The sequence below is a fragment of the Hydra vulgaris genome, chromosome 05 (genome assembly GCF_038396675.1).
Source record: "Hydra vulgaris chromosome 05, alternate assembly HydraT2T_AEP".
In the NCBI taxonomy this organism is placed as follows: domain Eukaryota; kingdom Metazoa; phylum Cnidaria; class Hydrozoa; order Anthoathecata; family Hydridae; genus Hydra; species Hydra vulgaris.
In genome coordinates, this window is record NC_088924.1 from 13,585,435 (window position 1) to 13,599,561 (window position 14,127).

Below are 14,127 nucleotides of genomic sequence, written 5' to 3' on the forward strand. Positions count from 1 at the left end.
TCAATTTATAAATTCCTGAAGAATCTAGAGGAGAGAAAAAGATGTAGTGAAGCTATCCCAAGAACTGGTTTTATTGTTACAGACTATACAGCAGTATGTCAACTGCATTGGCCAAATGAAGCACCTTTTGAAAGCAAATATGGGAAGCAACGACCTTTAAACTCACCATCTGTTTTTAAAAATATTCCGCCTAGTTGTTTAGCCACACCAGCAAGTAAAGTTAGAAAAACTGTAACTTCAAGGGGTTTTCGAAGCATTTTACCAGATGAGTTAAATGATTTTCTAAAAGAGGATGAACTTATATTTGACGATATTCAATCTTTGTTAAGTGATAATAATGATGTTATTGTTTTCCAGCTTAATAAAAAAAAGTTTACACATACAATCAAAAATGTACAAACTTGGTGTTCCATTATTTATTTTAGTAATTTTCAATGATTATTCATTTGTAGCTAACCATAATGGCACAACTTGTAATATTTCATCTTTAGTTGTAAACAAATTAAAGTTAATAAAAACAAAATCAGCTTTATTTGAAGCAGTTAGATTTTTATAAAATAAAGAAAGTTCGTTTCAGTCAAATATTCTATTCGAGCACCTTAATGCTATGAGAAAAGTTAATGTTGGTGAAGTTTTATATACTTCAGATATTATATGTAGAGCATATGAGTATTTTGCTATGCGACGAAGTTTGTATGGTTGTTTGTGTATTGACTACAAGTTACCAAGTATAAGGATTTTAACACGATTGAGTTCGAAAATAAGCTCAATGGAGGACCTAAGTTTCATAAATAGTCTTTTTATGAATTTAAATCCATTGAAAAGAACTTCCATACTACTAATTGATTAGGTCTATTCAAAGCTTCATTACTTTACCAAAGAGGTGCTTTGTTTGGTCAAGTAGTAAACTACCCTGAAAAGTTAGCTAAAACAATTTTATCATTTATGATTAAATGTCTTTTTGGAGGTCCAGAATTTATATGTAGAGCTCAACCTGTTTCAAGTCTTTCCTCTGAATTTCAGTTTGCTCAATGTCAACAAATTGTTGATACGATAAATAATATTGAAAGTAGTAAGACACTGGTAATAATTACTGATGGTAACCGTGTAAATCAAAGATTTTTTGGAATGTTTAAAACAGTTGATAGTAAACCATGGTTATCAACATCAGGTATATATTTATTGTATGATTATGTGCATCTCTTAAAATCTATACGAAACAATTGGTTGACAAAAAAGACTGGCGATCTTCAATTTTTGAACAATAAAGAACTGGCTTTGGCTAAGTGGAGTGATTTAGAAACTTTATATAAAACTGAGTGCAATAGTCTTTTTAAACTCTCTAAACTTACAGCTAAATCAGTTTATCCAAAACCAATAGAGAGACAATCTGTAAAGTTTTGTTTGTCTGTTTTTTGTGAAGAAACAGTAGCTGCATTAAGAATGCATCCAGAGATTGAAAATAAAGGATTTGAAGGTACTGCTGTATTTATTGAAAAAAAATTTTTTTTTCGAATGTTGTTAATGTCAAAGCACCTGGTGCTGGCATTCGGTTTAGAAATGAATTATGCGGAGAAATCGACTCAGTTGGTGATCAACGGTTACAACTGCTACGAGATATTGCTGAACTGTCAAGTTTTATAAAACCTACAGGCAATAGCGCATTCATGTTATGGCTTTATTGATCTCGTAGAAACTTTGTTGAGAAAAGGAGTAAAGTATGTCTTATTAGGTTGGTTTTCAACAGATCCACTTGAAAAAAGCTTTTTCTAAGCTTCAACAGGGATCTGGAAGTACTTACTTTATAAACGCTAAATCTGTAATTGAAAAAATTAATATTCAACATACTAAATTGATATTACAACTTGACATTCCTGTTGATGGTATCGACGGTCATACTTGTGACATGTTTTAGAGATATTTCTACTGATGAAAAAGAACTTCTGGATAATATACATGATCTTGAAAGCTCAGTTAATAAATCTACATTAGTGGCTATAGTTTACATAGCTGGCTATGTGCAAAAAAGCGAAATAAAAATTTATGATAATTCTACCAATTATTATTATAAATATGGAAGTTATCTGTATAGCCTAAACAGAGGCGGACTTGAAATTCCTTCTGATGTTCTTTTCTAATGGTCAATATTTTGCTTTTTTTTTCAAGGTGCTACTGACCCTTTATGCAGAACATTTTGTGTTACTCAGTTTCAGTTCATTGCTGCTAAATAAATTTAAAATCACAAAAAAACAATGCAGAGTATATTCTAATATCTGCTAAAGATTTACTCACTAATTACCACTCCCAAAATACTAAAGCTATCATAATTTATGTGAAAATTAGTTTTGTAATTTATTATGCTATTTACTTGTAATGTTTTTTATTTTCTCATTAGGCTTTATGTCTCTCAATATGTTTGGATTTGTAAATATTTACCCTGTTGAGATATATTGATAAAACTTTTTTTTCGCTTGAATCAACTTTTGTTGGTGTTTTTTATTGTTGGTGATTTTTATTGTTACCATATTTAACAAAAAAAATTAAAAATACAGTTATCTTTCTAATATATAGGTATATACTTTGATATGGTTCTGCTTGTTATTGATACTATTTAATATTACATAAATATTCTTAATGAAATTTGAAATACAAAAAATATGATCATCTTTTAACAATTTTTTGGTTTTCTTTTTATATTTCCGTCTTTACTAGAGATTATTATTAGAAAACATAGATTGCCATTACACCCTACCTAATATAAAAATATATCAATATAAGTAAAAGTGAAAGTTTAATCGGCCTTCAGTTTTTACGGCAATTTGCGCGATGTCAAGGCCTGTTATTATAGAAGGCCGTGTGTGTGACGAAAAAGTAAAGATACTTTTGCATCCAGTGGCTATTGCACCCAACGTCTACATCATTGAAAAAGTAGGTTTTTACATTTTTGTTTTTGTTTTTTTGTTTAACTACTTATCCTAATTGATCACTTTTTTTCAGGATTCTCCTCATGGGTTCAAGGTCATTACGCATAATATGTGTTTAATTACCCATAATACGTTAGTCATTGTAAGTAATAAATTAGGAAATAATTATTTGTGAAATATTGTAGTCATTAATGACTTCAACCTGGCTAATAATTAAAATTGCTCGACTAATAAGGTTCCTTATTAAAATTGCTCTCTCTCTCGCTCTCTCTCTCTCTCTCTCTCTCTATATATATATATATATATATATATATATATATATATATATATATATATATATATATATATATATATATATATATATATATATATATTAGAGATGGGAAACGAACCGAACCCGAACCGAACGAACCGAACTAGAACCTTATCTACGACAGAACCGAACCGAACCTGAACTTTAGTTGTTACTAACCCGAACTTTAAAACTGTTGTGAACGAACCGAATCAAACAACTGTTCTTGCCCTAACCAAGCTAAATAGAGGCTTGAAAAAGTGAAAATTTTGCAATTCGCACATCACTACAATACATAACATGCTACATTACCTAATGTGTAACATACATAACATAATTCATTACCTAATGTATAACATACCTTGAGTTTAGAATTATTTTGTTCTATCTCTCATATTAAGTGTTGGAAGAAAATGAGTTAGTAATTTTGGTAATTAATAATTACTTTTAAAATATATTTTAATTTTTAAATTTCTTCTAAATAATTTGTTTAAATCAAAATTATTTAAAGCATAAGTTATTATTTCTTTAAAAACTAGCTAAAATTTTAAGTAATTTTTACTTTTAGAAATAAATGAAAAATTTTCTCCCAACGTTTAAAATGGGAAATAGAACAAAATAATTTTAACCTCGCAATAAGTCTACAATTCATAACATTACCAACCAAAATGGAAATGTTGTTTCTAAACATTTGCAATATTGAGGTGTTGTTAATGTTCTGAGCTTTTATTCATATCTTAGTAATTAATGATTGCAATAATTACATAATATTGTAGTAATAATGAGTAACAGTAAATTAACTCGTAAATGGACTAAAAAAGTGTTTTAATGAAATTGATAACAGACGGAGCGGCTCGCTTAGTACCTGCATCATGGACAAAGAGTGAATGCTGGACACGCTTCCGTTGCGTTGAAGTTGGGGATGAGGTTTGTAGCTATACTTACTGCATATAAAATTATTTAGTTTTATAAATATTTCAATAAATCAATAATCACCTGCATCTCTCAGGCATTGCATATTGCACACAATGCCAAACTGAGCAGCATTCAGGTTTGATAATTAATTGAATATCAAATGCTAAATAGAGTCAATTGACCTTAGTTATAATACACTTTATTTGATTTTTGTATAACTGTGAGTAATCATGTTATGATCAACAGGTTGTCAAGGAGTTTGCTGTTTGTAAGCAGTGTGGATTATGGTTGTCAGTACCAATTGGTCATACTACAACTTTACAAAAACATAATACATCACACATCAATAAGATCAGTTCAGAACCTGGACAATTAAAAATGACAAGCTTTTTACCTAAAAAGACAGAGGTTAATAAATATAGTTTGCGGATCTTGCTTTTTCCTACTTACTGTTTTAACTTTTCACTTGCTACCATTGATAGCAAAATATATTTGTTACAAGTTGTTAGCAATATTTTAGAAATACAATGTTTTTTGTAGTACAAAAAAAAAAGGCCATTATGTATTGCTATGTGTTTAATGTCTATTGTTTATTGCTTTATACTTTACAGGTTCCTTAACACATTTGTGAATATGCTCAACGTGCAGCCCTTTACATGATTGCAAAAGACATTCAGCCTTTCTCGTGTGTTCAGGATGATGGGTTCCGTCACTTTGCTCAAACAATGATTGATATTGGATCGAAGTATGGATCAGTGAAACTTGAGGATATTATGTGTGATCGAACAACACTGTCTAAGACACTACTACCAAAGTTCTACAACGAATGTGTTCGAAAGCTGAAAGACGAACTTGCTGGGGTTACTCATACTGCAATAACAACTGATCACTGGACCGATGACATTCTAAAATACTCTTATCAAACTTTTACAGCACATTACATTAACAGCAGTTATTGCCTTATAAGTAAGTGTGTTGGATTGTTTGAGTTTAGTGAGTCTAAGACTGGCATTGCCGTAAAAGCAAAGACAACTGAAATACTTAAAAAACTTTTCCCTCAGACTATAAAAAGTGACAATTTGGTATTTGTGACTGATAATGGGAGTAATATGAAGTCGGCTTATCGCAACGATGTTAGACTTAGTTGTGCAGGTCATAATCTTAATTTAGCTGTTGAAAAAGCTTTGAAATCCCCTGGTGCTAATTTAGTTCATGAAATGATCAAGACTTCAAAGGAAATGGTGGGCTACTTTAAACATAGTGGGAAAAACCAGGAACTAAATCACACTCTCAAACAGGATGTTGCGACTCGTTGGAACAGTCAATTTTTTCTTTTGCAATCACTGTCATGCCAGTTAGATCATGTTAAGTCAATTCTTGCTGATTCAAAGCAGTTTGACAAACTTGAGCAACTGAACAACGTTAATGAAAAATTGTTGCATGACGTCGTAGAATTTTTGCATCTCTTTCACAAGGCTACTGTACAATTGTCACATGACAATGTGCCGACGTCCCCTGATGTATGGCCAATGCTTTTTTATCTTTGATCAGTCTGTAAGATCAATGGTTCAGACAGCGACAGTATGCGTGATTTGAAGGCAGTTTTTCTGTCCAGTTTGAATGAATAGTATGTTATTCATCCTTTGCACAAGCTATCAACGCTTATTGTTCCTTCTTACAAATACTTGTCTTTTGTCAACACAGACGATCGCAATTTTGTTTATTCAGAAATGCGTAGTATGGTGGACAAAATTATTTCTTCTTCACCAAATCAGGTGATACGAAAGGACTCAGGCAATACAGATATAGACAGCTTTAGTGAATGCAGTCATTCAGATCAGCTGCCTCCTGCAAAGAAGAATAAAGCTGATCTTGAATCGTATGATATGCTGGCAGACTTAAAAACAGTTGCCACTCCATTGTCTAACGCCGACAGTAATGACACAAGACATGAACTTGACAAATACTTGGCACTGCCCGTGACAGCGTGTGATGCATTGCAATTCTGGAAAGACAATGACCGTGAACATAAGCTTCCGACGATGGCATTGATTGGTAGAAAGTTGTTGGCTATTCCTGCTACAAGTACTGCCAGTGAAAGAGTGTTTTCAGTGTGTGGGGTGACGATGAGTGAGCGCAGGGCTCGCCTAAACCCAGAAACATTGGAAATGCTGATATTTCTCAAATAACCGAACCGAACCGAACTCGAACATTAGATATAACCGAACCGAACCGGACCCGAACTTTAAAAAAAGGGTTCGATTCTCATCTCTAATATATATATATATATATATATATATATATATATATATATATATATATATATATATATATATATATATATATATATTTATATAAATATATATATATATATTTATATATATTTGTATTTATATTTTTTTTTTTAGAAAACGTTTGAAGAAAGTTAGAAGATACTAAAAACCTTGGTATTATGCAAGCCGAAGCGATTTAATTAATTCAATCGACAAAAAACGGCGTGTAAATCGCAAAAGTAAAAATAATATTTTTAATATTCATTTTGGATGTATTGATTAATAGCATTTATTTTAAAATAAATTCATTTTGCAACACGTTTTTTAATTTTATAAAATTTCGTCATAATAGTTTAAGGTAAATCCCACATGGGTTATAGGTGGAAAACATCACATGTAAAAGATCAAAAATGCTACACATTTTGAATACCAAATGGGATAAAGTAGCAAATACCAGATTAAGTTAAGCCTCTCTGAAAGCTTCGATGATTAATTTTAAATTACTATTTAAGTAATTTTTAAATTAAAAGAATTTTAAAAATTATCATAGAAGCATTCGGACTTTCATTTGTCTAGTATTGACTACTTTTATACCATTTGGATTAAAATATGTGGCATTTAAGATCTATAACATGTACTATTTTCCACCTATATCCCATGTAGGATTTACCACATAAAACCCATGTGGGATTTACCATATGAAACCCACATGGGACAAAATAATAATCCCCACATGGGTTACATATGGAAAAAATCCACGCGTATCCCATATGGGATTTACCATATGGAATCCATGTGGGATTTACCATATGAAACCCACATGGGACAAAATAATAATCCCCACATGGGTTACATATGGTAAAAACCCACGCGTATCCCATATGGGATTTACCATATGGAATCCATGTGGGATTTACCATATGAAACCCACATGGGACAAAATAATAATCCCCACATGGGTTACATATGGAAAAAATCCACGCGTATCCCATGTGCGCTTTTTCACTGGGTAGTCACATGAAACACAAATATGGAAAGGTTGAAATCGACTTACATTGGTGAATGAACTGTATAGCTCTCTTTCTATTTTCGTTCAAGAGATTAAATCAAGTTTTGACAAAGAGATATACCACCCATGGTGTTTGCTTTCGCCCCTATTTCCACCCCTCGTGTGTGCAACTTCTGTAAATAATTTACTGTTTAGAAGCCCCTTATAAATAATAAAAACCAAAAAAACTTTGCACACACGAGGGGTGAGAGTAGATATTTCAATTTTGCTAAGTGTTATTTAAAATGGCTTCTTAGCTGTTTTTTTTTTAAAGTTTTTAACTTGGAATTGATAAAAGGCTAATCTATGAAATAAAAAATACATTTTCAACTATATTTCAAAATAAAGACTTATAAATCGCTTGTTAAATTTTCTTTGCTCAGTTAAGCATTCATTTTATTTATTAAATATTATATTATCTAGTATTTCTAAGTATGTTTACATATTCTGCACAGTTGTTTTTAAATTAAAAAGTTCACAAAAAATAATTTAGTTTAATTTGGAACAAACTTTGTAGATAGATTCGATTTATGTTACTTTAATCTCTCGTTCACACTAAATAATAAACGCAAGTAGAAATATGATGATTAGGGATATCCAAATCATGTTTCTGTGGGCATAAATCATCCACTAAGTAAAGTTTTGATTTTATATTAAAAATAATTTGAAAATGCTGTCTTTTGCAATTGGTAGTGCATATAAACTTGTACATTTTACCATTAATAGTTCTAGTTGAACTTCGCATGCGCAATTGATTATTGCAAACTACTTGTGACTCAAAAAACTGAATTGGCTTAATGAAATTAATGAAAACAAGTACAGTACCATTCTTCGATTCCAGTTTCATCATTTGTATAAGGTAAATATTGCACGTACACATTACACTTTGTAGACCCAGAATGACGAGATCTGATAATAAGAGAAAGAACTTTTGATTTCCTAATTAATTGAACAATTTCACATATTGCCAATTCATATTTTCCTTCATTGAAATGTTCAGAAATGTAGCTTAAGCATTGCCTTAGTTGATATGAGCCCAAGGTGATGTTGTTTTTTATTATTTCTTCAGGCAATTTAGGAAAACCAAGTACAAGTGTTGCTTCAATGTTTACAAACAAACTCTTTTTGTTTAGTTTTTCAGTTTTGACCAGCTTTTCCAAACTATTTTCTAAATGAAGCTTTACGTTCATGTTATTAATAATTTTTTGTTTGTCATCCTGGTCTGAGTTAAGACGTTTGAAAAATCTATAAATAAGGGATGCTGCAATTCTGCAATTGTGCACTTTATCTAAGGCTCTAAAAGATGTTTTTAGAAATTAATTTGTGAATTCGATAACCCAACGACACTTGGTAATCACTCTAGATTGATTAGCTTGTAATGTTGTCAATTGTTTTTGACCTTTTTCTACACATTACACATGCAGGCATTTTTGGCTCCAAATTAATAAATAAAATGATTAAAAATAAGTTATCAAGACAGTCTCGAAAACCTCTATCAAGTAATATAATGTCACCAGGATGAAGCAATTTTATATTTTGGTCGCCTAGAAGTACATCATTCATGATTAAAGCATCATTTTTTTTTGCCTCGTGAAGTCCAAATATATCGACATTTTTTCCATTTGATATAGAAAATAAAAAAGATTTAACAAAATGTGTTTTTTTTGTACGCTGAATGTTTTTCGTTGAAAATAGTTATTGCTGCTCTTTCCCAGTGAAAAAGCGCACATGGGATACGCGTGGATTTTTTCCATATGTAACCCATGTGGGGATTATTATTTTGTCCCATGTGGGTTTCATATGGTAAATCCCACATGGATTCCATATGGTAAATCCCATATGGGATACGCGTGGGTTTTTACCATATGTAACCCATATGGGGATTATTATTTTGTCCCATGTGGGTTTTATATGGTAAATCCCACATGGGTTTTATGTGGCAAATCCTACATGGGATATAGGTGAAAAATACTACATGTTATAGATCTTAAATACCACATATTTTAATCAAAATGGTATAAAAGTGGTCAATACTAGACAAATGAAAGTCCGAATGCTTCTATGATAATTTTTAAAATTTTTTTCATTTAAAAATTACTTAAATAGTAATTTAAAATTAATCATCGAAGCTTTCAGAGAGGCTTAACTTAATCTGGTATTTGCTACTTTATCCCATTTGGTATTCAAAATGTGTAGCATTTTTGATCTTTTACATGGGATGTTTTCCACCTATAACCTATGTGGGATTTACTTTAAACTATTATGACGAAATTTTATAAAATTAAAAAACGTGTTGCAAAATGAATTTATTTTAAAATAAATGCTATTAATCAATACATCTAAAATGAATATTAAAAATATTATTTTTTCTTTTACGATTTACACGCCGTTTTTTGTCGATTGAATTAATTATATCGCTTCGGCTTGCATAATACCAAGGTTTTTAGTATCTTCTAACTTTCTTCAAACATTTTCTAAAAAAAAAAAATATATAAATACAAATCTATATAAATATAAATATATATATATATATATATATATATATATATATATATATATATATATATATATATATAGAGAGAGAGAGAGAGAGAGAGAGAGAGAGAGAGAGAGAGAGAGAGAGAGAGAGAGAGAGAGAGAGAGAGAGAGAGAGACAGAGAGAGAGTGTGTGAGAGAGAGAGCAATTTTAATTATTAGCCAGGTTGAAGTCATTAATGACTACAATATTTCACAAATAATTATTTCCTAATTTATTACTTACAATGACTAACGTATTATGGGTAATTGAACACATATTATGCGTAATGAGCTTGAACCCATGAGGAGAACCCTGAAAAAAAGTGATCAATTAGGATAAGTAGTTAAACAAAAAAACAAAAACAAAAATGTAAAAACCTACTTTTTCAATGATGTAGACGTTGGGTGCAATAGCCACTGGATGCAAAAGTATCTTTACTTTTTCGTCACACACACGGTCTTCTATAATAACAGGCCTTGACATCGCGCAAAATGCCGTAAAAACTGAAGGCCGATTAAACTTTCACTTTTACTTATATTGATTTATTTTTATTTTAGGTAGGGTGTAATGGCAGTTCTATGTTTTCTAATAATAATCTCTAGTAAAGACGGAAATATAAAAAGAAAACCAAAAAATTGTTAAAAGATAATCATATTTTTCGTATTTCAAATTTCATTAAAAATATTTATGTAATATTAAATAGTATCAATAACAAGCAGAACCATAACAAAGCATATATCTTTATATTAGAAAGATAACTGTATTTTTAATTTTTTTTGCTAAAAATATCTCAACAGGGTAAATATTTACAAATCCAAACATATTGAGAGACATATAGGCTAATGAGAAAATAAAAAACATAACAAGTAAATATTACAAAACTAATTTTCACATAAATTATGATAGCTTTAGTATTTTGGGAGTGGTAGTTAGTGAGTAATTCTCTAGCAGAATATACTCTGCATTGATTTATGTGATTATAAATTTATATTTAGCAGCAATGAACTGAAACTGAGTAACACAAAATGTTCTGCATAAAGGGTCAGTAGCACCTTAAAAAAGAAGCAAAATATTAACCATTAGACAAGAGTATCAGAAGGAATTTCAGGTCCGCCTTAGTTTAGGCTATACAGATAACTTCCATATTTATAATAATAATTGGTAGAATCATCATAAATTTTTATTTCGCTTTTTTGCACATAGCCAGCTATGTAAACTATATCCACTAATGTAGATTTATTAACTGAGCTTTCAAGATCATGTATATTATCCAGAAGTTCTTTTTCATCAGTAGAAATATCTCTAAAACATATGTCACAAGTAAGACCATCTATACCATCAACAGGAATGTCAAATTGTAATATCAATTTAGTATGTTGAATATTAATTTTTTCAATTACAGATTTAGCGTCAAAGCACCTGGTGCTTTTTTTCAATTACAGATTTAATGTCAAAGCACCTGGTGCTTTGACTTTAACAACATTCAAAAAAAATTATTTTTTCAATAAATACAGCAGTACCTTCAAATGCTTTATTTTCAATCTCTGGATGCGTTCTTAATGCAGCTACTGTTTCTTCACAAAAAACAGACAAACAAAACTTTACAAAATGTCTCTCTATTGGTTTTGGATAAACTGATTTAGCTGTAAGTTTAGAGAGTTTAAAAAGACTATTGCACTCAGTTTTATATAAAGTTTCTAAATCACTCCACTTAGCCAAAGCCAGTTCTTTATTGTTCAAAAATTGAAGTTCGTCAGTCTTTTCTGTCAACCAATTGTTTCGTATAGATTTTAAGAGATGCACATAATCATACAATAAATATATACCTGATGTTGTTAACCATGGTTTACTATCAACTGTTTTGAACATTCCAAAAAATCTTTGATTTACAGGGTTACCATCAGTAATTATTACCAGTGTCTTACTATTTTCAATATTATTTATCGTATCAACAACTTGTTGACATTGAGCAAACTGAAATTCAGAGGAAAGATTTGCAACAGGTTGAGCTCTATATATAAATTCTGGACCTCCAAAAAGACATTAAATCATAAATGATAAAATTGTTTTGGCTAACTTTTCAGGGTAGTTTACTGCTTGACCAAACAAAGCACCTCTTTGGTAAAGTAATGAAGCTTTGACATAGACCTCATCAATTAGTAGTATGGAAGTTCTTTTCAATGGATTTAAATTCATAAAAATACTATTTATGAAACTTAGGTCCTCCATTGAGCTTATTTTTGAAGTCAATCGTGTTAATGTCCTTATACTTGGCAACTTGTAGTCAGTACACAAACAATCATATAAACTTTGTCGCATAGCAAAATACTCATATGCTCTACATATAATATCTGAAGTATATAAAACTTCACTAACATTAACTTTTCTCATAGCATTAAGGTGTTCGAATAGAATATTTGACAGAAGCAAACTTTCTTTATTTTTTAAAAATCTAACTGCTTCAAATAAAGCTGATTTTGTTTTTATTAACTTTAATTTGTTTACAGCTAAAGATAAAATATTACAAGTTGTGCCATTATGGTTAGCTACAAATGAATAATCATTAAAAATTACTAAAATAAATAATGGAACACCAAGTTTGTAAATTTTTTATTGTATGTGTACACTTTTTTTATTAAGCTGGAAAACAATAACATCGTTATTATCACTTAACAAAGATTGAATATCGTCAAATATAAGTTCATCCTCTTATAGAAAATCATTAACTCATCTGGTAAAATGCTTCGAAAACCGCTTGAGGTTACAGTTTTTCTATAAGGTCTTTCAAAAGGTGCTTCATTTGGCCAATGAAGTTGACATACTGCTGTACAGTCTGTAACAATAAAACCAGTTCTTGGGATAGCTTCACTACATCTTTTTCTCTCCTCTAGATTCTTCGGGAATTTATAAATTGATATTTTTGTTGTAGTTGAGTATTGATATTATTGTTGTAGTTGTAAATGATACTGTAGTTGTATAAATTGATATTTTTGTTGTAGTTGAGATAGTTCGACTTGCAATTTAAAGGCATTTTACTTATTAAAAAAACTTATCGTTAGTTTGACAATACTATTACCTTACAATGTAAGGTAATAGTATTGTCAAACTAACGATAACAACACCTTGAACCTTACAACGCTATCGTCTTGAAGTTGCGCTATCTAATTTATAAACCAATCAAATTTTAACGATTTATTAAAAAAGCGTGAACATAAACTTTCGTTTAATGTTAAAAAATGAAAATGTAAACACAGTATTAGGAATTGGCCTTCAGTTTAACAACTTTGTTGCGCAATGTCAAGGCCTGTTATTATAGAAGGCCATGGTCACACATAATATAATATTCTGAAACTAATAAACAAACATCTAAATTTCTATAAGTAAATTTATTCTTTGATCATTGCCTTCATATCCTATCTTATTTTCATATCATAATCTAATATGGTATTATTTATATAACATACCACAACAATATTATTAAATTTGTGATGTTCAAATTTCATATGAACATTCTCTAACATGTTCATATGATATTTGAATATAGTTCTTGAGTATATTATCTGCAAACAATTGACTGATGCAAGTTTAAATGTTGTCAAAAACCAAGCATGCATGCATGGGATGTTAAGAACATTGATGCATCCCAAGCATGCATGCATTCATTTGTGGGACACTGCAGTGTCCCACAAAGAAATGCAGGTTTGAGTCAAATTTTTTTTATTAAAAAAAAGTATTAAAATAGGCGGGAGATAAGGAGGTTTCTGTAACTTTTTTTAGGTTCCAAAACTTTTAACTTTATATATAATAAGGTTCATAAAACTTAATGGACTTACGAAGTACATTGAGGAACAAAAACAGAAACTTTTCATATTTTAATCTAGAATACCACAGTGTAATTGGGAATAAAGTCTCTGGGTCCAGTATTCAAAGTAATATGATCTAAAGTAACATATAAATTAAATAAAATGCTTTAAAATGCATGCAGTTATACATATAACTCCTGATAGTTAATATATGTATAACTAGTTATACATAAAATTTATTATATAAACTTATTTTTTAAGGTTATGCTTGAACAAATTAGTACCAATTAATTCAAATTCAAGATTTAGTTCAATTTCTTATTTGTTCATTGTTTTTTCACTATTTTATATTTA

General features: G+C 30.1%; 1 long non-coding RNA gene across 2 annotated transcripts; it reads right to left on the bottom strand.

Moving 5' to 3' along the window:
- Positions 1-9,743: 9,743 nt before the first annotated feature.
- Positions 9,744-13,865, bottom strand: LOC136080593 (uncharacterized). 2 transcript variants are annotated; one of them, XR_010638549.1, is made up of 3 exons: positions 10,352-13,856; positions 10,214-10,282; positions 9,744-9,926 (listed from the first exon to the last, which is right to left on the bottom strand). It is a non-coding gene; the product is annotated as an uncharacterized LOC136080593 (long non-coding RNA). The 2 variants fall into 2 exon arrangements; XR_010638550.1 differs by having other exon boundaries at positions 10,214-13,865.
- Between the last annotated feature and the right edge of the window lie 262 nt (positions 13,866-14,127).